Here is a 16,191-nt window from a genome sequence, read left to right as displayed (position 1 = left end):
TACATCATGATCAAGTGGGATTCATCCCAGAATCTCAAGGATGGTTCAACATACGTAAAACGGTTAATGTAATACACCATATCAACAAAACAAAGAACAAAAACCACATGATCTTATCAATAGATGCAGAAAAGGCTTTCGATAAAATACAACACAATTTTATGTTTAAGACTCTCAACAAAATGGGTATAGAAGGAAAATATCTCAACATGATAAAGGCCATATATGATAAACCATCAGCTAACATCATATTAAATGGCACTAAAGTGAAGGCTTTCCCCCTTAAATCAGGAACAAGACAGGGTTGTCCACTCTCTCCACTCTTATTTAATGTGGTACTAGAGGTTCTAGCCAGAGCAATCAGACAACACAAAGAAATAAAAGGCATCCATATCGGAAAAGAAGAAGTAAAGGTATCACTTTTTGCAGATGATATGATCCTATACATCGAAAACCCCAAAGAATCCACAAAAAGACTACTAGAAACAATAAGCCAATACAGTAAGGTCGCAGGATACAAAATTAACATACAGAAGTCAATAGCCTTTCTATATGCCAACAATGAAACAACTGAGAAGGAACTCAAAAGAATAATCCCCTTCACGATTGCAACAAAAAAAATAAAATACTTAGGAATAAACATAACAAAGAATGTAAAGGACTTATATAATGAAAACTATAAACCATTGTTAAGGGAAATCAAAAAAGATATAATGAGATGGAAGAATATACCTTGTTCTTGGCTAGGAAGAATAAATATAATCAAGATGGCTATATTACCCAAAGCAATATACAAATTTAATGCAATTCCCATCAAAATTCCAATGACATTTTTTAAAGAAATAGAGCAAAAAATCATCAGATTTATATGGAACTATAAAAAACCCCGAATAGCCAAAGCAATCCTAAAGAAAAAGAATGAAGCTGGGGGCATAACAATACCTGACTTCAAACTCTACTATAGGGCCACGACAATCAAAACAGCATGGTATTGGCAGAAAAATAGACACTCAGACCAATGGAACAGAAGAGAAAGTCCAGAAATAAAACCACATATATATAGTCAAATAATTTTTGATAAAGGGGCCAACAACACACAATGGAGAAAAGAAAGCCTCTTCAATAAATGGTGCTGGGAAAACTGGAAAGCCACATGCAAAAGAATGAAACTGGACTACAGTCTCTCCCCCTGTACAAAAATTAACTCAAAATGGATCAAAGATCTAAACATAAGACCTGAAACAATTAAGTACATAGAAGAAGACATAGGTACTCAACTCATGGACCTGGGTTTTAAAGAGCATTTTATGAATTTGACTCCAATGGCAAGAGAAGTGAAGGCAAAAATTAATGAATGGGACTACATCAGACTAAGAAGTTTTTGCTCAGCAAGGGAAACTGATAACAAAATAAACAGAAAGCCAACTAAATGGGAAATGATATTTTCAAACAACAGCTCAGATAAGGGCCTAATATCCAAAATATACAAAGAACTCATAAAACTCAACAACAAACAAACAAACAATCCCATAAAAAAATGGGAAGAGGATATGAATAGACACTTCTCCCAGGAAGAAATACAAATGGCCAACAGATATATGAAAAGATGCTCATCTTCTTTAGCTATTAGAGAAATGCAAATCAAAACGGCAATGAGATACCACCTCACACCTGTTCGATTAGCTGTTATTAGCAAGTCAGGTAATAGCAAATGTTGGAGAGGCTGTGGAGAAAAAGGAACCCTCATACACTGTTGGTGGGAATGTAAAGTAGTACAACCATTATGGAAGAAAGTATGGTGGTTCCTCAAAAAACTGAAAATAGAACTACCTTATGACCCAGCAATCCCTCTACTGGGTATATATCCCCAAAACTCAGAAACATTGATACGTAAAGACACATGCAGCCCCATGTTTATTGCAGCATTGTTCACAGTGGCCAGGACATGGAAACAACCAAAAAGCCCATCAATAGATGACTGGATAAAGAAGATGTGGCACATATACACTATGGAATACTACTCAGCCATAAGAAATGATGACATCGGAACATTTACAGCAAAATGGTGGGATCTTGATAACATGATACGAAGCGAAATAAGTAAATCAGAAAAAAACAGGAACTGTATTATTCCATACGTAGGTGGGACATAATAGTGAAACTAAGAGACATTGATAAGAGTGTGGTGGTTACGGGGGGGAGGGGGGAATGGGAGAGGGATAGGGGGTGGGAGGGGCACAAAGAAAACAAGATAGAAGGTGACAGAGGACAATCTGACTTTGGGTGGTGGGTATGCAACATAATTGAACGACAAGATAACCTGGACTTGTTATCTTTGAATATATGTATCCTGATTTATTGATGTCACCCCATTAAAAAAATAAAATTATAAAAAAAAAAAAAAAAATTCCAGACATGTCTTAAGAGCTCAATAAGAATTAGCTACTATTATTATTTTTAACATTATCATCATCAGTGTTACTTTGCCAAAATGAGTTGATATTGCACCCTATTCTATCAGGCTTTAATCTGCTCATTTTCCACCTCTGGCAAAGTCTAACAGAGCTCTTAGCAATTGCCTCTTTATTCTGTTATATCCTTGAGGTACATAAAAAACTTACAGAAAAACAGCTTATACATTGTTTTAGGAAGAAAAAGTTCATGATTTTTTTCTGTTAATTTCTATATGTCTATTTACTTGTTCTTTTTTTTTTTTTAACTTTCTTTGACCATATCTTCTTCTTTGGGTTCCATCATTTCTTCTTGTTCCTCAATCTTCAAATACCCTTGTATATGTATCTCCATATTTACGTTCCATTCCATTTGTGTTCTAAGAGCATTTAAGGGAAGAACAAATTTATTGTTGTCATTCTTATTGACTTTGTGGTCTGAGCTGGAATCTCAAGCGATTGATTTTTGTTTGTGTATGGTTTTAATATACTGCAGTTCAGTAATTTTCCAGAAGGACAAAGGGCTTATGACAGATGGTGGGTTTCTCCTGTCTGATCAAACACCAGTTCAACTCTCTTGTTCAAGACATTGACAATTCCCACAAGAGTGCTTTGGAAAACAAGAATAATATGTCATCAGTTCCTCTGACAAGGAGTCTGGTTGATCCTTTACCCATACAGACCTTCAAGAGAACCTAAGAGACAAGGGTCTAGGAAGAAAGATGGATGGTTCTTGAATAATAAGCACTTTGATATCCAAACCCCTAGAGCCTAGGATTACTCTCTTTCCATCAAGAGTAGTAGTCATGAAAAGCTCTTTCCCTACTAACTGTCACCTCTGGGGATATTTCTGAGTTTTATGTCCCTGTAACCCCTTCATTTATGTCACTTCAACTTGATCTCTAGTATTTTGCTTGGCTATACATTCTTGTTTTTTAACCTGTTTTCTTTCCAAACACACTTTCCAAACTGTTCTTCATTTGTACATAAAAATAATTTTCCTTAACTTTCTGACTGTTACTTTTCTTATCATTTCCACAATTGTGCTCATCTGGGGTTTAAGACCTTTAAAGGTATCAAAGAACCTGTGGGTAGGATGACCATATAATTTATCATCCAAATGAAAATGTTTTTGAAAGTGAAATGAGGTGCTATTAATAATTGACCCAAGACTTGTAATTTAGAACCATACTGGGCAAATCGGAAAAAAAAAGTCCTCTTATATGGAGACAGATACTACTATTTCCAGGGTAAACTGATAATATAATGCAAGTTCTTCGAAACTGAGCTTTCTCAATCTCATGCTGACTTTGAAGGTGCTTTTTGGGGCAGTTTAGTAAAGTGGTAAAGCCATCAGTGGTAGTCAGGGTAATGATGTTTAAATCTGCCCCCACCTAGTTTATTCATCTACAACAGACTTTCTACTGCCCCCGTGTGGTTTCAAAAGCCCTTACCTACACAAGAACATCCTTCCTACCCTCCAATTGCCCATTCTGGATCAACAAGGTAAATCAATTATTTCTGTGGGGTAAGTGGAGTAAAGCATTGATTTTGTGATTTCAAAACCAGTTTAGGTTTAGATAAACCTAAACATTATTTTACTCCTTTACCTACCTATTCTTCTAACAAGAATTATTATTGTCCTGCTCTTGGTTCCGTTCTCAGTACAGGAATGGGATAGAGGGTTGGAGATCTTTGTTGGAAACAGTCCTATGTGGAACCACAGTGGACCACAGGAGGTCAGCAGAGTTAATTTTGGATCAACTATTTAAGACTACAGCATGCTCGTGTGCTTCTCAGGGAAGCCCTACAAGAGGACAGGTGGCCAGAGTTGGGAGTAAGGAGAGGTGTAGACCTGTACCCAGACTAAGGCCAGGCACTGAATGGGATTGGCTAGGAAGGTGACAGGGCAGGAAACGAGCAGGACCAGAGGCCTTGTTGGAACATCCCCACAGGCAGCAAAGCAGCTTTCCAGAGGGCCTGTGTATAGGCACAAGGAGGCAAAAACTCAGTCCAGAAGGGAACAACACAAATGAGTCTGATGACGACAAGTGAGTGTCACCCGTTTTTACCACCACACAGGCCTTTACTGGAAGGTATCATAAGTATTAAAGGGAACAAATCCCCAAACAGCAACAGGCTACATAGACTCTAAAAACACTTGATGAGAAAACACCAAAATTCTATGCAGGTCTCCCAGCCCACCAAATTCTGATCATTCAGAATCCAGGCCCAGTGTGCTGTACAAGTCAAACTGCCTAGAAAGCAAGTGATCACTCTAGTCTGCGTGTGTTTCATTGTCCAGCGTTGGATGCTAATCACAGCCAGGGCTCAAAGAACAAGAGGCAGAAAACCAAGCAGTCTTTCTCCGACTTCCTTTCTCTTCCAGAAGTTCCCAGTTTCCCCTCCACTTTATCTGGCCACTTTAGGACCTTGAACCCAGATGTGAATATTTGCCCCCTGAATTTTGCTGTTTAGGCTCATAGAAAATGGCTTACTTATGAATGGCTAATAATACACCTGCTAAATTGCAAATATGGCCAAGATCCTTATGTTGGTTCCTCACATTCCAAGAGCCTTATTTTTCTTCAAGTACCATCTGAGACGTCTCTGCAGATTAGTGTTTATATGCAGCAAGTGCCGCAGTTAGTTAATAATGTCAAGATCATTGAGCCTCCCTAATGAAAGAGATACACAACATCAACTGTCATTTTAAACAAACACGCAATCAGGAGAGCGGGGCTGGAAATACGATCTGCCTAATTTCATGGAGATGATGCAGGGACCAGACTGTGTTCACAGCGTTTCCTCTGGCGAGCTCCGTTTCACAGGATTTCAGGAGGGAAACGATGGATTTTCACGAGAACCGCAAAATTGTAAGTTCCGTGAAAAAGAAATTGCTTTAGCAGCTGGAATCCAGGAGGACAAATAGGTGCACTGATTGTATCTTCATTGTTCACCAGAGCAGGTTGTAATTATGCTGTGAAGAGCTTATTTCTGATTGTCAAGTCTTTCCGTGTGCGAATATAAACAGTATTATTCTACTTGTTATCAAAGGCTTGCAGCCGATCCTGCAACACAAACACACACACACACACACCCTTCACCCCTCCCCCCCAAAAAACACAACATATGCACACATATAGAATCAAGCTCTGGTCTGTTTTGTCCAAACGGAGTAAAGCTGAGGACACATCAGCATTCTGTCCAATCAGGTTTCAGCACAGATGTGCCTCGTTGTATTCCACTGATTCATTGGACTGGGGGTCAGGCAGAAGAAATAAAAGAAGAAGTAGATAGAAAATTAAAATATGGAAGAGTGAGTTAGAAACTTTGATGATGCAGAATGGAAGGGAAACGAAAGATCACACAGTTTGGAGGCACCACCAGCTGAGGTTTACATAATGTCTTTTAGTCACCTCTGAAGAGCCTCCCGACACACCATCGAGCTGATGAGGCATTCCTGCTGGCCTCACTTGCCATTGTTAAACCTCACACACAAATCTTTGGCAGTTACTCTAGTGCAAAGGTCCCCAAACTTTTTACACAAGGGGCCAGTTTGCTGTCCCTCAGACCGTTGGAAGGCCAGACTATAAAAAAAAAACTATGAACAGATCCCTATGCACACTGCACATATCTTATTTTGAAGTAAAAAAACAAAATGGGAACAAATACAATATTTAAAATAAAGATCAAGTAAATTTAAATCAACAAACTGACCAGTATTTCAATGGGAACTATGCTCCTCTCACTGACCACCAATGAAAGAGGTGCCCCTTCCAGAAGTACAGCGGGGGCCGGATAAATGGCCTCAGGGGGCTGCATGCGGTCTGCAGGCCGTAGTTTGGGGACCCCTGCTCTAGTGTTTCAATGGTCAGTGGCCCTTGATTCCAACTTCCCATCTGATTCTGAAATCTTATTCATTCGGCTGTCAGCTAAAGGGTAGCTCTGAAAATTTCTGCTCCCTCTCCATTTCCCAGGGTACAGAGCCTCTTCACGGGCGACCATTACCTGCCTGACTGGGATAACTATTCATTTGCCCTAGGAAATCTATTCTGTGATATTATTGAATGTAAGGAACCAACATAAGGATCTTGGCCATATTTGCAATTTAGCAGGTGTATTATTAGCCATTCATAAGTAAGCCATTTCCTATGAGCCTAAACAGCAAAACTCAGGGGGCAAATATTCACATCTGGGTTCAAGGTCCTAAAGTGGCCAGATAAAGTGGAGGGGAAACTGGGAACTTCTGGAAGAGAAAGGAAGTCGGAGGAAGACTGCTTGGTTTTCTGCCTATAATTGTGGGACTAAATTCCCCAGAGTCCCAGAGCCCAACTCAGAAGACAGAGATCAGTGACAACTGTGTTCCTTTCACAAGATAACATTTTCTCCATCTACAGGTTGTGATTATTTGTGCATCAAACACCAATAAATCAAATGTGGCTTGCTGATATCATATTTTTTTCATACTTTGTGCTCATTCAAAGCTTCTGTTTGTGGGAAATGGGAGAACAAAATGGAGCTAGCCTGGGCACTTGTAGACCTAATTTTAATTTCAATGAATTGTCATTTCTAACATACAATGAACTGGTGTCTCATTCTTTTGAAATCCTACCATGAAAGAGGACATCTTTGAGGTAAACTATAGGAGCAACAAGACAGATTCTACAATAGAAATCATCATCAGTGAGCAACAACTGAAGATAGAAGTTCATTATAAGGGCAGAGGCCAGGAGAGGTTGGAGGAAATAGGAGGAGAGAAAGGTTGTTTTATGTTCTTTTAAAGATGCTGGGTGTTTAATACTTAGAAAGTGTTCAAAGAAAAAATTTTTAATATTAATGGTTAGGTATCCATAAAGATGAAATACTGAGAAGGGATAAATTAATTAGAGCTGGTTACCATACACCAACACTACTGCCCATCCACATTTTAAAAAAAAAGAAAGAAAGAAAGAAAGAAAGATGACAAAGGAAAAAGAAAGAGAAGACGAATCCAAAACGTAAACGTAAGATTGAGGTATAATGATGGTGTTTGGTGGCCATTAGCTCAACTGGAAAAGAATGATATTTATATCTTAAGATTATGGGCAGCTGTTCAAGAAAATATATCTGAGGTCATATATAGCAGTATAAGAAATGACTCAGTAGAGAAAGGAGTTGCTTAGTATGCAGAAAGGAGTAGTGGATGCACAGTTAGAAGCCAGGAGTTCTGGCTGTGGATCTGCTGGTGATCGTCCTGTTATCCTGAAAACAGCTTTGATTTTCCTCTCCCAGAAAGGAGAAAATTGAGTTAAATTATTCTGGTGTCCCTTCTAGCTCTGAAACTTCTTAACTAAACTTCACCACACAATGACTGTAATTATGCAATATGCAAAGATATCAAATAGTTGTCCGAATAGGGTTGAAAATAGGAGAAGAGCTAAGACCACAGACTATGCTGATAGTGGACTGAGGAACTTGAAGGGACTAAAGAAAACTGAAGGCAGCCTGAGCTGGAGAAGGTTGAACCAATGACAAATGAACCAGCAGCAATATGCCAATCCACAGTTTTGCTTTATTGTTCCATTAAAACTATATTCTCCGATTCGTCAATAAACACTGTGTTAAAACAAAAACAAGACAAAACAAAACAATGACTTCTACTGCAGAATTTGTCTTTTTGTCTCTATAGTTTACCCTGAAGGTGTCTTCTTTTAAGGCAGAATTTCAAAAGTATAAGAAGCCAATTGACCATGTGTTAGAAATTACTATTAATATGAATTTAAATTAGGTCTACAAGTGCCTACTCTATCTCTCTCCATTTTATTCTCCTGCTTCTCTCAAATAGGAGCTTTGAATGAGAAGAAAGGATAAAGAAATATGAGATCAGCAAACCATATTTGATTTATTAGTGTTTGATGCACAGATGATCACAACCCATAGATGGAGGGAATGTCATCTTGTGAAAGAACACTTTGAAGATTGAATCACCACCTGCCTTGGCAACTAGGTGATTCAGCATACCTGGACCTCAGGTGATCTGGTGGTATAGGAAAGATCTAACATACTCAACCTCGTAGCTTAAATCTCCGAATTCCTCTCATAACAGTTACAATTTTCATAAAAGGTGCTGGTACCGGACTTAAGAACATGGCTTCTTTTTTTAATTTTGTATTTTTCCAAAGTGAGAAGGGGGTGCAGTCAGACAGACTCCTGCATGCACCCCACTGGAATCCACCCAGCATGCCCACCAGGAGGCAATGCTCGGCCCCTCTGGGGCGTTGCTCCACTGCGATCAGAGCCATTCTAGTGTCTGAGGCGGAGGCCATGGATCCATCCTCAGTGCCCGGGCCAACTTTGCTCCAATGGAGCCTTGGCTGCAGGAGGAGAAGAGAGAGATAGAAAGAAAGAAGAGGAGGAAGGGTGAAGAAGCAGATGGGCACTTCTGTGTGCCCTGGCCAGGAATCAAACCCGGGACTTCCATAGGCTGGGCCAATGTTCTACCGCTGAGCCAACCAGCCAGGGCCAAGACATGGCTTTATATAGGAAGAATTCCCAAACCTTTCACCTAGGTCTTGATAGAAAAAAAAGAAAGAAAAGCTGCCATGAAGACCTGACCTGGGATGCTGACCTGACTCTGAAACAAGACTCCTCCCACAAAGTCAATTTCACTTAAAATTCTGCTCCCCCTCTTTATCCGCACGAAAAGTCTCTCCCCTGTATCTTGCCAATAAAGTTCAACCAGTCTTCCATGTAATCCCTATATCTCAATCCACCACCCTGAGTGTAACACATTCTAGGATGCTGGGCTGGGGTGGAGGATGGGGACAAAGAAGTGAGGGCAAGAGCAGGGACTCTCCCTTCACTTAGCTTTAGGATCTTATTAGAAGATGCAGAGAAAAGGAAACCACATTTCCTGTGTGACTTTGTTCAAGGCATTAACCATTCTTACTATTAAATTCTCTGAACTGTAAACCAAGAAGACAAGAGCCTTCCTTACCTCACAAATTAAACATCCCTGTGTAGCCAGGGGCGGAAGGGATGGGATGGAAAACGTTGTGTAGATTCTAGGTATCAGTTTGAAAGCCCTTCTGAGTATGTAGGTAAGAAGCACAGAGAGAAAGAGAGTTATTATAATAATAATAAATGTCTAGTAATAACCACCACAAGATCCAATATTCCTCGGAATGTGTGTGAACTGTGATCAGGGCTGGCTTTCTGGGCATGCAGCCTGTGACTACATGGCCCTACACTCAGAAAGACCCTGTTGGCCCTGGCCAGATAGCTCAGTTGGTTAGAGCATCATCCTGATATGCCAAGGTCACAGGTTTGATCCCAGTCAGGGCACATAAAGGAATAGATTGATGTTTCTGTCTGTCTGTCTGTCTCTCTTTTCTTCTCTCTCTAAAATCAACAAATTTAAAAGGCAGAGGTAGGTTGTCACCATCTTTTGAACAAGGGGCCCTGTCTCTTGATTTGGCATTAGACCCTAAAAAGTATGTCGCTGGTTCCATCTGGACTCAAGGACAAGGATCAGGCTAATAAAAATCAGTCTTAACAAGGATTTGACATCCGATCCAGAGGCTGAAATAGCCTTTTTTTAGTGGTCAGTTCCCTTTCACGTTTGGTCTCTTTGTTTATTTTGCTTTTCCAGCTAAGTGCATTGAATATCCTTCTTCCATTTTACATTTTCTCACATCTAAGATCTTTATAACTTCTTTTATAGGGATCTAATTTTCTTATTAAGGAATAGTATGTAATTTAGGGGTTTTAAAGTATCATGCTGGACATTGTACAGACCCACTAACTTCTGGAAATCCTGTGAGCACAGTGGCAGGTCTAAAAGGGTCTGGAACCATGACACACACACTTAGCAGTGTTGTCAACAACACAAAGAAAGTCAAAGAGGAGATGAGTTCTTTGAAAGATATATCAAAAGCCTCTTCTGAGGCCTCTTCTGCCAAGGGCATTCTGGCCTATGAGTAGCAAAAGCACAGAAAGTGGAGAAATAATTACAATGTGGAACAGGAAGTCACCTAGAAAAGCCCTTTTGAAAGACACAGAAGAGAGAAGTAGCTAAAAATGTGGGTCTTGTGTCAGATGATGGAGTTCAATCCCAGCTCTGTAACTCCACTAAAATTGTGACCTAGGGCAAATTCCTAACCTGGATTAGTTTTCTACTGCATGTAACAAATGACCACAGAGTTACCAGCTTGAAACAACACACATCTCTTATCTTACAGGTTCTGTATTAAGAACCCCAGTGTGGAGTCAGCGGGCCCTGCTTGGGGTCCCAGGAGGCTATAATCATGCTGTCACGGGCTGCGTTCTCATCTCTAGGCTCCACTGGAGAATCTGATCCCAAACTCAGTCAGCTTGTTGGCAGGGTTTTCTGCCTTGCAGATGTAAGACTCAGGGCCTCCACTTCTCACTTGCTGCCATACAGAGGCTGCCTTCAGGTCCTCAAGGCCACCAGCCGTCCCCTGCCGTGAAGCCCTCTCCATATGTAGTTTATGGTTGTCTGTTTTGTCAAAGCTAGCAATAGAATCTCTCTCACTCTGGTCAGCTAAGATGTGTCTTACATATAATAATATTATAGAAGTGACATCTCATCACCTTTGACATGTTCTATTGGCTGGAAGCAAGTCATAGGTCCTACCCACACTTACAGAGAGGAGATTACCCCCAGTCAGTGGACAGCATGGGGCCTTCTTAGAATCCTACCTACTGCAGTCCACCCTCTAATTACAATGCAGACAGAACATAATATATAAATTGCTTTTGGAAGGAGTAGAACAGTATTTAAGAATATAGATTCTTAAGTCAGATATCCAGAGTTCACATTTCAGTCTTTCAATTTTACTATGGATGTACCCTTGGGCAAGTTTCTTCACCTCTTTATGTTTGGTTTCTTCCTCTATAAAATGGGAATCATAATGGTAATTACCTCATGCATTGATGGAAAGATTAAGTGATATAATGCTTTCAATCTTGGCCAGGTAGTTCAGTTGGTTAGAACGTTGTCCCGATATGACAAGGTTGTAGGTTTGATTCCTAGACAGAGCATATACAGTAATCCACCAATGAGCACATGAATAAGTAAACAACAAACTGATGTTTCTCTCTCACTGTCTTCCTTCCTCTTTCTCTAAAATCAATCAACCAATAATTTTTAAAAATTATGACATAATGCTTTCAAATCATTTAGGAGAGTTCCTGACATTTAATAAATGCTTAATACATTTTAATATAATAAACATGTTCTTCTTTACTCCAGAATAGAATATAGACTAGTCTAGTTCTAAATTGTTTAAATCAAAATCTCTTGGCAGGCCCTGGCCAGTTGGCTCAGCGGTAGAGCGTCAGCCTGGCGTGCGGGGGACCTGGGTTCGATTCCCGGCCAGGGCACATAGGAGAGGCGCCCATTTGCTTCTCCACCCTCCCCTTCCTCTCTGCCTCTCTCTTCCCCTCCCGCAGCCGAGGCTCCATTGGAGCAAGGATGGCCCGGGCGCTGGGGATGGCTCCTTGGCCTCTGCCCCAGGCACTAGAGTGGCTCTGGTCGTGGCAGAGCAATGCCCCAGAGAGGCAGAGCATCACCCCCTGGTGGGCAGAGCCTCGCCCCTGGTGGGCGTGCCAGGTGGATCCCGGTCAGGCGCATGCGGGAGTCTGTCTGACTGTCTCTCCCCGTTTGCAGCTTCGGAAAAATACAAAAAAAAAAAAAAATCTCTTGGCAAATGAGCCAAGGGCACAGTTTATCACCAGTATAAGCCTGTTGTGCTTTCTGCACCTGATTTGGCCTCTCCAAGCTGTCCCTTCCCTTGCTGAAGCATCCTGCCCAGTGGGTGGGGACAGAGGGACCTTTCTCCTTTAGAGTGGGTGGGCAATAATTGCAAAGATGGCAGAATGAGCCTCACGGGAGGGGAAAGTCAGCTTTTCTCCTGGGATGAGTGGGCCATTAGACTCAGAGAATAATTTGAGAGAGCAGAGGCAGGATGCTATGAGGCTCTGAGAGAGAGGCGAGGTGAGTGGGAAGAACAGAAAGGGGGTCAGAGAGACAGGGCAACATCAGATCCGCATGTGCTGAGGTGACCTTGCTTTCTGCAGCAAGCTCAGAGCAGCAAAAGAGGTGATGACTTGCAATTTTGCTATTGGTACTGCTTGAGTCACTCGCCATATGGCTGGTCTTATCTATTTCTGTGTTTCCGTCATCAGTTTAAATAAGTGTACTGTGTGCACAGGTATGTGTGTTTGATACACCCAGAGAACTGCAAGAATAATGGGTCAGTGCTCGCTCTGAGGAACTGAGACCCTGTTCCCAGGAATCAGGCATAAATTTGGACATGAATGGGATAACTCAGCATTGTTGCAAAATACTGCTTGTCAGTTCAAGGATCATAGCAAGTTTTAAGGAAATAGCTCTAAAAATCACCTTCTTCGGAGTTAAAATTAATCTCTTAGATTGATGGAGGCCACAGGAAAGCGGCATGAGTCAAGTAGGAAAAAAACAGAATTGTTTTTACATTTGCAAAACAACTCACCATTAACCAAAATACTTCCCCACATATTCTCCCTTCAGTCCTCATCAAAAAAAAGAAAAAAAAATTAAAGAAAACAAAGAAGATATTGTCTTTATTTGCATGAAAAAACAAAAAATCCAGGAGATAAAAGTAAGTAGCAGAGAAGAACTCTACAATGCAGGGCTTTAGACTTCTAATTCAGTGGTCTTTTTTCTACAGAATCTGAGAGTTAGGTGTCCACACAGCTGAGTGGGTAAGGCAGAATCTGAGAGTACCTGGACCCCACAATGGCCTTCATTAGGACCCTGATGGCCATGTGAAGGTTCCTGTCTAAATCCTAATCGAGCAAGCTCTGTCCAGGCACTGCCGACCCAGAGGCACTTTACAGCGAACTCTCTAAATGTTTCCTCCTCTGTAAAACTGGGATAATAATAATATTCACTGAATGTGTTTGTTTGAGGATTAAATCAGTAAATAATTACAAAGTGAATAGGAAAATGTCTGTACAACATGTTGAATTGTTAGCTTATAGTTTTGGCCTCTTCTTCCTGCCTTCCCATTTAAAATAAAAACACTTTTTCAGGGAAGAATTACCACTAACTTGCTGAATTAGTTAATGACTAAGTGATGGGGATTGAGAGGAGATGAGGGAGGACACAGAATAAAGGCTAACTCCCAGGGACGGGAAAGGGGAACTTCATGGTTTCTGTGACTGATTTTTCCCATGATCACATAATTGATGGCCCAAACCTCAGGTTCAAGGGACACAGCATGAAACTAAGTTTACTAAACTCCCAGGGAGTTTCTCCTGCCCTCCATTTAGTATCATCATCTGATTTATGACTCTAAAACACTACTTTTCATGCAGGATACAAAACAGTTTTAAAGTACTCATCTGACACCCATCAGTTCTCCTCCCTCACTCTCATTGGTGCTCCAGTGAACCGCCTTGGGAGTGGGGGGAATGGTAGTGTTTGATATCTGTGCTGTAAATGCATTAAGTCCTCACTGAGCATGGAAAAGTTCTTGGAAACTGCAATTGTGAGTAAACAGCAGGTGGGGTTGTGTAAGGAGTCCAATTTTACTGTAGGCTAACTGATATAAACAAACGTTAAGCTCCTGTGGCATATTTCTGGTCAAAAAAACAAAACCAAACTTCTAAATAAACACCTAAAGTACTTCTGCTGTTAAACGTTGGAATGAACGTGAGATATCCATACACTTAAAAAAGGTGAATGGAAACAAGTCAGGTAACTCTTCCCAAGCTGCCGATTCCAGTTCAGGGCTGCAGGGGGCAGACAGCTCAGGGCGCAAGGCGGGTCCCACCTTGGACAGGACACCTGTCCCTCACAGGGGCACTCAGACTGGACCATGTTGACACTCCCGTTCACCTCGCCTGCACATCTCTGGGATGTGGGGAGGAAGCAGGCTCACGTGGAGGAGACCCAGGCAGACATGGGGAGTACGTGCAAACCCAGCAGAGAGTGGCCTGGCCAAGGATCAATCTTTTTTTCTCATAAGCATTATAATGAAACTACATGGAACAAAGCTACATTATGTGAGGACTTGCTGTACTCCCACTATGATTGATCTCAAGCTCCCTCAGACGTAACAAGCTGCAGGCAAATTCCTGAATGTTTAACCTAAGCGCTGGCACACAGCTGTGCCACTCTCCTTCCCGTCTTCTCATTTCCATCAAGGCTTTAGTCTCAACTGCGAGGTCCAATAGTGTCATGGGGTATGGGTTCTGAAATCCGGCTCCCAACTGCAGCACCACCATGTGTCACTCCCTCTGTATCGGCACCTCGTTGTGCAGGACAAGACCATCCGGGCACCTGGGCAACAGGAAACAAAGGAGCAGGAGAGCCCGGGCATCGAGATTTCTAAGTTTTATTCCAAACCACAACATTAATAAACAGTTTGCACTGAAGAAAAGCCAAGTTCACCTGGTCTTGGTGGCTTATTTTCTCCATTCATCAACCGGCAACAATGGCGACCTCAGTCACAGGGGAGGCAGGAAGCTTCATTAGCCTGTGGTTTGGAAAGGCTCGATACAAAATCCCACATAATAGGAGAGCAAAGCCCCATTCTTAGGTAGTAACTCCCATCTGGTTGATTCCAATTGCACATCTCTTAGTATCTACCTTTCCCCAGTTACATTGCTTCATTTTATTTCTCTTCTGGATATTTTTTTAAAGTCACTTTGAAGTGCCATAATTACTATTTCAATAAAACATCTCACAGAGATGAGTTTAAACCACATGAAGGAAGCAGGAAAAAGCAGGCTTCACCCACCCACCCCACCCCTCCTGGAAAAAATTAAAATCTCATCCCCTGTTTTACAAGCAGTGAAATCAGTGCCTTATTTGGAGGGTGTTCATTCAAGGAGATAATCTTTTTTTATGTGGAAATGATCATTATACACTTGCCAGATAGTTAATTACATTAGGCTGTTCTGCCCACGACTGCAAATCCGCTTCATACAGCAGGGGCTTGTAGTCAAGATAATAGCAAAAGATAATGCGGTAAAACAACTGAGGAAAGAAAATGATGCGAAGCATAAATGTTGAAAATTGCCGTTTGTTTTTATATATATATGTATTTTTAAGAGGGCGGCAACATGGTCTTTGCTGTTATCACAAGCATTAAAGTTTAATAGACCATCCGTGAGTTATTTACTGCTTAGAAACACCTGCTCAGCGAGATAAAGTAGCAGCTATCTTTCTAGTTTTAAAATTGACATTCAGCCAGTTATATTTCTGGTCTCTCTCATCACTTAGATGGTTGTTGACTTTTCTTAAATGTCAAAGGAGGTTTTCAACTTAATTTTATTCCTCAGGCTAGATTCTTCCCTGGGCTCTCTGGAGGCCCCGATCCTGGCCCCTAAGTCAGCCCCAGGAAAGGGCTGCTAAGAGGAAATCTCTCCTTTGAGAAAAGCAAGTGCATTTACAACCCTGTCTTGCACACATTGTAAAGAAAAAGGAGTTTGCTATATCTCATCCATAATGACTCCTTAGTCTTCCACTGTGTTCACTAGAATGAATAATACAGTGGGCAAGAGTAGTAGATGCACCCATCTAGAGATTCCCAGATTACAGTTATGTCCTATATTCCTGTGCAAATGGCTTCACCTTCCAGGTGTGACTCAGGACCTGCATGGCCTCTCACAGCAGCGCTCTTCCTTCTGCATGTGTCTCCAGTCTCTGTCAGCTGGCCCATGTTCTCCACACTCCACAATCTGAATT

Source organism: Saccopteryx bilineata, chromosome 2 (genome assembly GCF_036850765.1).
Source record: "Saccopteryx bilineata isolate mSacBil1 chromosome 2, mSacBil1_pri_phased_curated, whole genome shotgun sequence".
Taxonomy (NCBI): Eukaryota; Metazoa; Chordata; class Mammalia; order Chiroptera; family Emballonuridae; genus Saccopteryx; species Saccopteryx bilineata.
Note: the sequence above shows the minus strand (reverse complement) of the source record.